The sequence below is a fragment of the Delphinapterus leucas genome, chromosome X (assembly GCF_059928025.1).
Source record: "Delphinapterus leucas isolate spDelLeu-1000000601 "Yukka" chromosome X, BTC_Dleu_Yukka2, whole genome shotgun sequence".
NCBI classification, from domain to species: Eukaryota; Metazoa; Chordata; class Mammalia; order Artiodactyla; family Monodontidae; genus Delphinapterus; species Delphinapterus leucas.
In genome coordinates, this window is record NC_143150.1 from 97,152,394 (window position 1) to 97,162,886 (window position 10,493).

At 46.8% G+C, this 10,493-nt stretch overlaps 1 non-coding gene across 1 annotated transcript; it reads left to right on the forward strand.

Annotated features, from left to right (window-relative positions):
- Positions 1–3,343: 3,343 nt before the first annotated feature.
- Positions 3,344–3,450, forward strand: LOC115804068 (U6 spliceosomal RNA). The gene has a single exon (XR_004024911.1). It is a non-coding gene; the product is annotated as a U6 spliceosomal RNA (small nuclear RNA).
- The last annotated feature ends 7,043 nt before the right edge of the window (positions 3,451–10,493 follow it).

Consider the following 10,493-nt stretch of genomic DNA (forward strand, 5'->3'; position numbering starts at 1 on the left):
AATCCAAGTACAGTTGATTTACAAAGTTGTGTTCATTTCTGCTGTACAGCAAAGTGACTCAGTTATACACATATATACATTCTTTTCCACTACGGTTTATCCCAGGACATTGAATATAGTTCCCCGTGCCATACAGTAGGACCTTGTTGTCCATCCATTCCATATGTAATAGTTTGCGTCTAATAACCTCAAACTCCCAGTCCATCCCTCCCCCACACATGTTATATTTTTAAACTTCACCTATGTTGTTCTGAGAAGCAGAACATTCGGTTTCGTTGCTGTATAGCATTCCATTGCGTGGCTGGACGGGACTTTATTATTCTGTTGCATTGATGAAGAACACTTGCGTTGTTTCTGCTTTGGGGCTATTGCAAATAGTGCTGCTAAGGAACGTTCTTGCATGTGACTTCCGGTGCCCATAGAAACACATTTCTGTCGGGTATACAGTTCAGCCTTGAACAACATGGGGGTTAGGGGCGTGGGCCCTCCACACAGTTAAATCTGTGTATAACTTAGAGTCGGCCTTCCAGGTATATATGTTTCCTCTGTATTCACGGTTCCAAATCCGAGGATTCAACCAACCCGTGTGGTGCTGTAGTATTTACTATTGAAAAAAACCCGCCTGTAAGTGGACCCGAGCAGTTCAAACCCCTGTTGTTCAAGGGTCAACTGTATACCTCTTGACACCACTCACACTAGGAATCTACTTTACAGAACCCCCTGAGAGAACAAGACTTCATGTCCAAAGCTGTTTATTATAACATTAAAGAAGAGTGCGGTCAACCTCTGAGTTCACTAATAACGATAGGGTTAAAGAAAATGATGCAATGCCTCCCTGTGACTTGAAATGGTATGCAGCTCATAAAACAAGAGAACGAGCTCCATAGGTGGATTCTGATATGGAAAGGTGCTCACACATCATCAAGTGAAAAAAAAATCCTGCAAAAAAACTGAGTATAGTACGATTCCACTTTTTAAACTAACAAGAGATAAAACAGACCTTTATATGCGGAGATGTGTGTCCATTATATCCGGAAGGACTTTTCATATATGAACTAGAGAAGGGAAAGGCAGTGGGGGGGGGGCAGGGGAGGAAGGGGTGAGATTTTATGTATATTCTATACATCTCAAATTCATCTACTTTTCTCCATCCTCATTGCTACTGTCCTATACTGAGCCACCATAGCTCTGGTGTTGAAAACACAATGGCCTCCTTACGGGTTCACTTCTCAAGTCATCTCTGCCACCATCAGGAAGGTGGGGACTCAGGGGACGGCCCATGGAAATGTTGGCCTCAAGGCTCAAGGGTACACTATGGTAGCGGGGTCGGTAAGGCTGCCCGTGACACTGCCCATCAAGTGAAAGAAGAATCTTGCAAAGAAGTAGGTAGGGTAAAATCCCATTTTTTTTTAAATGAACATTTTCAAGTTAAAACAATACAAGTGAATATTTATATTTATATTTATATATGTGCATTAGAAGATGTGGAAGCCACGACCAGCATAACATCTCATTATCTGCAAAGCAGGCGACAGGCCAGTGTCCCCCCAGGAACAGCTGTACCATGGCACCCTAGTGACCTTCCATGTATCCACATGGGTCACAACACAGGCAAAGCCTGAACCGCAGCTAATCTTCATCTTGGCGGAACATGAGAAGATAGAGGCCTGTGAGGGTTGCTCTGAGGCCATCTTGCATTCATCTCCCATATTAGTCAGCTCAGACTGTCATACACAGCACCACAGACTGAGTGGCTTATACAACAGAAATTTAATTCCTCCCAGTTCTGGAGGCTGGAAGTGCCAGATCAAGGTGCCCACAGAGTTGGTTCCTTCTGAGGGCCAAGAAGGAAGGATGGGTTCCAGGCCTCTCTGTGTCCTAATCTCCTCTTCTTGTAAAGACACCGATCAGATTGGATTAGGGCCCACCCATATGATCTCACTTGAACGTAATTACATCTTTACAGGCCCTGTCTCCAAATACAGTCACGTCCTGAGATACTAGGGATTAAGATTTCAACATATGAATTTGGGGTGGGGGGGATATAATTCAGCCCATAACACCCCCCTATCTGCCCTGGGAGGCTTTCCGGGGATGGTTTCTCATCACCTCCTGGCTTCTGATGAGCTAGGAAATTTTCATACCACCGCCCTCAAGATAGAGCTTGTACAAAACTGCCTCGTTTTATAATTTTATACTGCCAGTCTAGAATCGGCCCATCAGGCCCATTTTGTTTTGATGTCATCCTTTTTGGGGTGAGGCAAACACCCAGGGAGCTCGCACCTCTGACTAATCTTCCTTTCACTGTTTATGTAAGTAAGAAACTGTCCAAATCTGAGAGTGGCTCACTCCATCTTTATCAGCCAAGGCAGCCAGGGCTTGGCCTCTGGCTTTCCTAGAAAGCCTTGTGCGTGCTTGACAACAGACACTGGAATGTGTTGCAAAAGCAAAAACAAAAATCTTGCTAACAGAGGTGGGAGAAAGGGAAACAAGAAGGATGGCTCCCAATTCTGTGCTCCTCCCACACATCCGGCACCCAGTGTGCTCTTATGTGGGGATGACCCAGGCCTCCCCACCCCAGTCTCTGGGCCACCTGTATTTGCACTTGCTTGCCATTTAGAAAATGAATTAACGAAAGATAAAATGCACGCACTGAAATATCTAGAAGAACTTTTTACATATGAACTGATGGCATCAATAATCCTCGGGGAAGGGATTTTGACACTTCATGCGTATTTTATACGACAGGCCTCAGAGGACACAGGTGACCTGCCAGAGGTGGGAAGGCTGGCCTCTGACAGGCGAAGTTGAGTCCACGCACAGTTAACATCCTGTACAGGAATCATTACTCTCAACTCTTTCCCCAACAAATAGAAGTTTAGCTAAAGAAATCAAAACCACGAGGAGAGACTACTTCACACCCATCAGGATGGCTCTTTTCAAAACCCAGAGAAAACAGAGAATAACAAGTGTTGACGAGGAAATGGAGAAATTGGATCCCTTGTGCACTGCTGGCCGGAATGTAAAATGGTGTAGCCACTGTGGAAAACAGTAGCCAGACACAAAAGGACAAATGTGCGATTCCACTTATATGAGGTCCCTAGTGTGGTCAGATTCTTAGAGACAGAAAGCAGGATGGTGGCTGCCAGGAGGAAAGAAGGAGTCAATGTTTAATGGGTGCAGAGTTTCAGTTTGGGAAGATAAAAATGTTCTGGAGCTGGATGGTGGTGATGGTTGCCCAACAATGCACATGTCTTTAATGCCACTGATCTGGACTCTTCAAAAAGGTTAAGATGGTAAATTTTATGTTACGTATATTTTACCACAACAAAGAAAGAGGATAGTGCTCGCTTCAGCAGCACATACACTACAATTGGAACCATACAGAGAAGATTAGCGCGGGCCCTGCACGAGGATGGCACGCAAATTCGTAAAGCACTCATTTTTTTTAATGCAGAAAAAATATGAAGACTAGAATAAAAATTTCCTGGGAGAGGGAGGGATAAATTAGGGGTTTGGGATTAACAGATACACAGTATTAAATATAAAATAGATAAACAACAAGGACCTACTGTATAGCACAGGGAACTATAGTACCTTATAATCTATAAGGGAAAAGAATCTGAAAAACAACGAGTGTGTGTGTGTGTGTGTGTGTGTGTGTGTGTATCGCTGAATCACTTTGCTGTACACCTGAAACTAAACTAAACTAATATTGTAAATCAGCTATACTTCAATTAAAAAAATAAAAATTTCCTGGTATCCGAAAACCTAGCTCACCACACGCACACACATAAAACAGTATAAAAAAGGATCTCTTCTAAAGTAAACTTTATACTCCATACACACACAAAAGTTTAGCTCAAGATCTGAGAGGCTTTGCTGCCCGGAGATGGAATTTAAGAAAGACACCAGTTTCCTTGTTGCAGTTTTGCACGTGTTGAGAGAGGGACTGGCTTCAGCCACCTGCGAGCTAATGGCCAGAGAGACTCCCCAGGCGGGGATGGTCCTGAGTCAGGGAGGCTGGACATGGGCTGGACAGGGAGACCGTGGGCATGTCATTTCCCTTCTCTCTCTTCTCTGTCTACAGCCTGGGTCAGAGGACACAGGGTTAAAAGCTGAGACACGCAAAGCCTTCCTCAAATCCTCTCTGTCTCTCCCCACCCTCCTCCCATCGCATTTCTTCTGTGGAACCTTCCACGAACTCTTCCTTCCCCGAACTGCTGGAACAGTTACTCATTCCGTATGTGTCTTTCAGCATGTCTGACTTACTGTTTAATATCACGAGCCGACTTTGCACGGGTGTGTGTCTTCTGGCCCCAACTAAACTAGAAGTTGCCCGAAGGTAAACACTGATGCTTAGGCCCCCTTGGATCTCTTTAGCTCTCCCATCAGTGTCTAGTGCAGAAGAAGCGGCATGTACATCCAGACGATGGAATATGATTCAGCGCTAAAGAAAGATGAGCTAGCAAGCCATGAGAAGACGTGGAGGAAGCGGAAATGCTGATTACCAAGTGACAGAAGCCCATCTGAAAAGGCTACCTGCTGGATGAGTCCAACTACTTGACAGTCTGGAAAAGACAAAACTATGGAGACAGTCAAAAGATCAGTGGTTGCCAGGGGTTGAGGGAGAGGGAGGGATGAATAGATGGGGCACAGAGGGTGCTTAGGGGGTGAAGCTATTCTGTATGATACTGTAATGGTGGATGCATGACACTAGGCATTGTCACAATCCACGGAATGTATACAACAAAGAGTAAACCCCAATGTAAACTATGGACATTGGTCAGTAATAGTGTATCCATATGGAGTCATCAATATTGAACCAATATTCTAATGCAAGATGTTAATAATAGGGGAAACTGGGGGTTGTACATGGAAACTCTATACCATCTGCCCAGTTTTCCTGTAAACCTAGAACTGCTCTAAAAAAGAAAATTTATTTTAAATATGTATATATTTATGGAAAAGAATATGATATATATATATAACCGAATCACTTTGCTGCACAGCAGAAATTAACACAACATTGTAAATCAACTATAATTCAATAAAATAAAATTTTAAACAAAAAATTTTTTTAATATATATATTTATATATAGTTGGATAGTTGAGTAAATATTGGACCATCCACATGGACACATCCAGTTATGAGGGAGCTGGGGAGATTTACCCAGGCCTGACATCTTTCAAAATCCAGTGAAACATAGCTGGGGGTAAATGAATGTTTCTTCTTGAAGCCAAAGAAGAAAAATTAGGAGATAAGCATTTATTTGTGTGTTAAAATTTACGTAGAAAGTTGCTAGATTTGCCTGTAGGCGTTTGTGTTTCTTTACATTTTGCCCTAATTAGTGTTATCATATGTTGTATTAAAATCAGAACTCATTTTGACAGAGAATCAAAGCGTCCTTAGTGGGTATCTGACATCCCCTTTCCAGGCCTTCTCCAGCCCAGACCTCTGAAGGGAAGGAACAGGCCACATATCACACGGCTTCGTTCAGAGAACTAAGGAAGGGAGTCAAAAACCAAATGAACAACATTACAGCAGTATCACCTGCCTACCAAACAGTTTCTGGAAAGACAGTATTCAGGGAACTGCACTGCACAGAGAAACACAAAGGCTCTGACGTCAAAGATACTTGTCAGGAAAGCGCTTGACCGAAAGGCAGCGGGCAGGACGGCCATTCCAGGTGGTCATTTTGTTTCTGTAACAGCCCAGGGCAGGTCCACGTCAGTGGCCTGTGTGAACTTCCAGAGCCTTCCTGCCCCTCCAAACCCACAATACAATGACATAAACAGGTTTAAAACACTTCTGTATTTCCCAGATATCTAGCCTTCACTATACTCAGCTTAACGTATCTGCAGCAAGAGCCACTAACGAATGTTATTTTGCCGGCATCCAGGGCTCGTGACCTCACAGTGTACATGCGCAGAAAGGAGAGGCAACCGAGTGCACAGGCTCCGGACGCGCAGGCTCAGCGGCCATGGCTCACGGGCCCAACCGCTCCGCGGCACGCGGGACCCCACCCCAGACCGGGGCACGAACCTGCGCCCCCCGCACCGGCAGGCGGACTCCCAACCACTGCGCCACCAGGGAAGCCCCTCACACTGGGTTTTGAGTGGGACTTTCCCACTGTCCCTGAGTCCCAGGTAACTGCGTTTCTCAGCTTCACACCGCACCACGGTTCCTTCTCTCCCTTATCATACTCCCCCAGCAGCCCCCCATGCCAACTTCTGATTAGAGGCTGGAAAACAGGCCCTAGGAGGGAACTAATTATTTAAGTAGGGGACAGAGAGGCCCGGGAATGGCTTGGGACACTCTCCGTGCATCTCGAGGGTTATTGCTGCAGGCCATGGTGACTAGCAGTGTCTTAGGTCAGGTTCTCCAGAAGGAGAGCCCCAGACATGGATTCTTGTGCAAGTGAATTATTGATGGAAGGGCTCTCAGGAGACACGGGTAATGGTGGGAGGGGAGGAGAATAGGGCAGGGAAAGAAGCCAAGCAAAGATGGAGATTTGGCCAAAGCCTAGCCTCAGCCTGATCCCCTGGAGGGAGGCGGGTAGGGGCAGGGGAAAAGGAGGCGGGGCAGCATCACAGAGTCATTCATTCCCATACGTGACACAGGGGGTGGGCCTTTATATCTCCCATATCAGTCAGTCACCGACCACAGGCCACCTCCATGGGGGGCAGGAGGGCACATAAGCCCCCAGCCATCAGCTCTGGGCGAGGCTGCTCCTGTAGGGTGGAGGGCTGCTCCAACAGAGAAGGTTGAAGCTGTGAGCTGCTCAGCTGGGATCAATGCAGGGCATCTGGCTAGACACCACCAGCAGCCACAAAGGGCTGCCCTCTAAAACAGAAGCAGGAGAGAGGTAAGGTAGAAACAAGAAAAAGCCTCCTGAGGTGGCAGGATTCTTTAGAAGTCCTTCCAGCTGCCTGTCATTAGAACAGATGGACAGGGAACGGCCTCAACTCAAGTGGATCTTTCTAGGCACATCCGAGCAGAATGTTTGTGCAGGTGCCCTCAGAACAGACCCAATCTGAGAACCACACACGTACTCCTGCTGTCAAACAGTAGCCTGAGACCTAAGGGGCTCCCCAGCAAGCTTCCAGAATAGCTGAGTTCTGACAACAGTGGCAACCTGTACAGATGTTACTCTGCCAAGTGCTGTTGTAAGCGCTTTACGTCTGTTACCTTCATTTAATCCTCACAACAACCACAGTAGTGAGGCATTATTATTGGCCATCCCCATTTTACAGATGAGGACACTGAGGCTCAGAGAGGTTCATTAATTGGCCCAAGTGAACAGTTGGAAGTAGCAGAGCCAGGATTTGAACCTAGGTAGCCTGGCTCGGGAGGGCTACACCACCGCTCTACCGCCCCTGGCTGTCTAGCTGGAGTACATGATGCTATAAGGCAGGAGACCACCACCGTGGATGCCTTCTAAGGAGCGTGTTTATACATCAGAATCACCTGTGGGTGAGTGTTGCACTACAGAATCCAGAGCCTCATCCTGAACCTATGCAGAATCCAGGGCTGAGGGCCAGGTGGAAATCTATACATTTAACAAGCCCCCCAGGTGTTCTGACACAGATGGCAACGCTGAAACCCCACAATGATTGATTCAGATTGAAAGAGTAGAGGCCAGTTTCAAATTCTAGCTCTTCGGGCTTCCCTGGTGGCGCAGTGGTTGAGAGTCCGCCTGCCGATGCAGGGAACGCGGGTTCGTGCCCCGGTTCGGGAAGATCCCACGTGCCGCGGAGCGGCTACGCCCGTGAGCCGTGGCCGCTGAGCCTACGCGTCTGGAGCCTGTGCTCTGCAACGGGAGAGGCCACAACAGTGAGAGGCCCACGTACCACCAAAAAAAAAAAAAAAAAAAAAAAGAACCAAATTCCAGCTCTTCCACTTTCTATCTGTGTGACCTTGGAAAAGTTCATTCACCTCTCTGAGCCTCAATTGTTCTCAAATCTAAAATAAAACCAGGGACTTCCCTGGTGGCGCAGTGGTTATGAATCCGCCTGCCAATGCAGAGGACACGGGTTCCAGCCCTGGTCCGGGAAGATCCCACATGCCGTAGGGCAACTAAGCCCGTGCGCCACAACTACTGAGCCTGTGCTCTAGAGCCCGCGAGCCACAACTACTGAGCCTGTGTGCTACAACTACTGAAGCCCACGCACCTAGAGCCTGTGCTCCGCAACAAGAAGGCACCGCACTGAGAAGCCCGCGCACCGCAACGAAGAGTAGCCCCCTCTCGCTGCAACTAGAGAAAGCCCGCGCGCAGCAACGAAGACCCAACACAGATAAAAAAAAAAAAGAAATTTTTTAAAAAAGCTTTTAAAATAAAACTAATACTTCTCCTATTAAGATTTTGTGACATTTAAACTGTGAGTTGCTGTACATCTGGTATAATTCCATGTATACATATTTGAAACTGTGTACATGTATATCTTACACATATATATAAACATCAGACAAAAGCCAGACAGAATAAAGTAGTAAGGGTGATTATCTCTCACAAGATAAGAGGGTGGGATAAAGGGGGGGTAGAGAGTGAGATGGGAAAGGCTTTCACTTCTTACTCCATGTATTAAATTTTAATTTTTTATAAAGAGAACATATTAAAGTTTTGTATATGTAAAATGTATTTAATCAAAACCCAAAAGACTAAATAGAATCATCTAGGTAAGTGCCTGGCCCACAGTACATGCTCAATTAATGGTAGCTGTTGGTCTTATCATCGTCCACAAACATTTGTTGAGTGCCTATTATGTGCAAGTCATCATATTTAGGCTGCATCGGGAGGCAGAGAAGCACAAAACAAAGTCCCTGCTCGCACATGCACAAAAAAAAAACCCAAACGCCCAATGGCAGTGTTTACTTTGGGACCAATGAGTGCTATAGAAAATAAAGCCTTTAAGAGTTGAAATGAGAGAGATCATTTCCAGCTGGCCTCTTCAGGGGAGGTGGGGCTCGCAACGAGGCATTGAGGAAAGGGGAAGATTTCAATAGGCAGAGAAAGGGGGAAAGAACATTCCAGTGGCAAAAAAGAGCTTGGTTCAAAGGGCAGTGCGACTTGGTGGGCATGTGCAGAAGACGCTGAGCGGACGTTTGGCCCCGCGCGGCCAGGCTGCGGGATGCAGTCGTGCCGGATCCCAGGCAGGCCATCGCAGGCCTCCCCTCCCACAACTGGAATAACACAATCTCTGGCCCCATCCCTTCTGGTGCTTGGAATGGGGCCAAGATCGACTTTCTCAAAGATTCTTGACCCTTGTGGACCAAACGTAGAATGGGAAGAGAAGCGGCCACAGAGACTGAAAAAAAGAAGTGGATCCTCTCCCCCAGCTGCTGGGCCCAAGTATATGCAGGGCACATGCTGGGGATGCGGGTGGAGCCAGGTGGGGGGATGCGTGGCAACGTGGGTCTGGGGACGCCGTGTGTGTGTGTGTGTGTGTGTGTGTGTGTGTGTGTGTGTGTGTGTGTGTGTGGACTGACGCGTGAGCATGCACGTCGTTCTGACAGGCGGCATTTCCTGTGATTGTGTGCTGTGATCTACGGGCTTAGTTATGGGTGCAGTGTGTGCTAACCACATTCCTGAAGGCTAATCTTTCTGAGCCACTGAGGAGGACGCAGAGGGGAGCGGGAGCAGCAAAATATCTGCCCACGGAACACACCCTCTGCCTTCCTAGTACTTCTGCTCGGGATGAGGGTCCCAGGGAGCGTGGGTGGCACCGGGAAGAGGCAGGGAAAGGTTCACACAGGGCACTGACACGAGCAGGACCAGAGCTGCCCCTGCGTCAGCAAATACCACACCGCGGCTGTGCACTCGGCCACCTATAAAGCACCCTGACATCTTCCTGGATCTGGTGCCTGTGTGTCTATATACGCAGTGTGTACGTAGAGAGCTAGAGATAAACACTTTTTTAAAAAGTTAAAGCTTGATTAGCTGAACACCACGAGGCCCTGGGAAATTGAGTTTTAGAAAAAATTTGGATAATTGGAACAGCAGAGAATATCAAGCATGTTAAATACACAAGTCAGCTGAGCACACAGAGTTTATGGCAAGCTCTGATTAAGACGAAGTTTCTGATAATCAAAGTTTTAAGGGCAGAGGCTCATTTGAATTTTTTTCTGTCGAAAAGGGAGATTAGATAGCATGTGCACGGAATATCTTGTGATATTTTCCATTCTTCCCAACCCCGGCTGAGTCACAAACATGCTTTTTTATGTATGTATTTATTTCGTAAAAAGTACTCTAGCCTTTGGTCTGCCCCAAACTACCCCCAAACAGGACTTGCCACAGATGTGTTTATCAGATTGTACTGCAAACGCTCGGAGAGGGCAAGTCTGCCTAACGTCTAAGTGATTTCAAAATCAAAGCCATCCCAGACACACCAGAAGCCTAAAGCAGCCAAGAGATAGGCCAAGTTTATAAACTTCCATAATATGTTTATTGCACGGATGGCAATTACCCAATATCCCTGCCCTCCTGGGTCT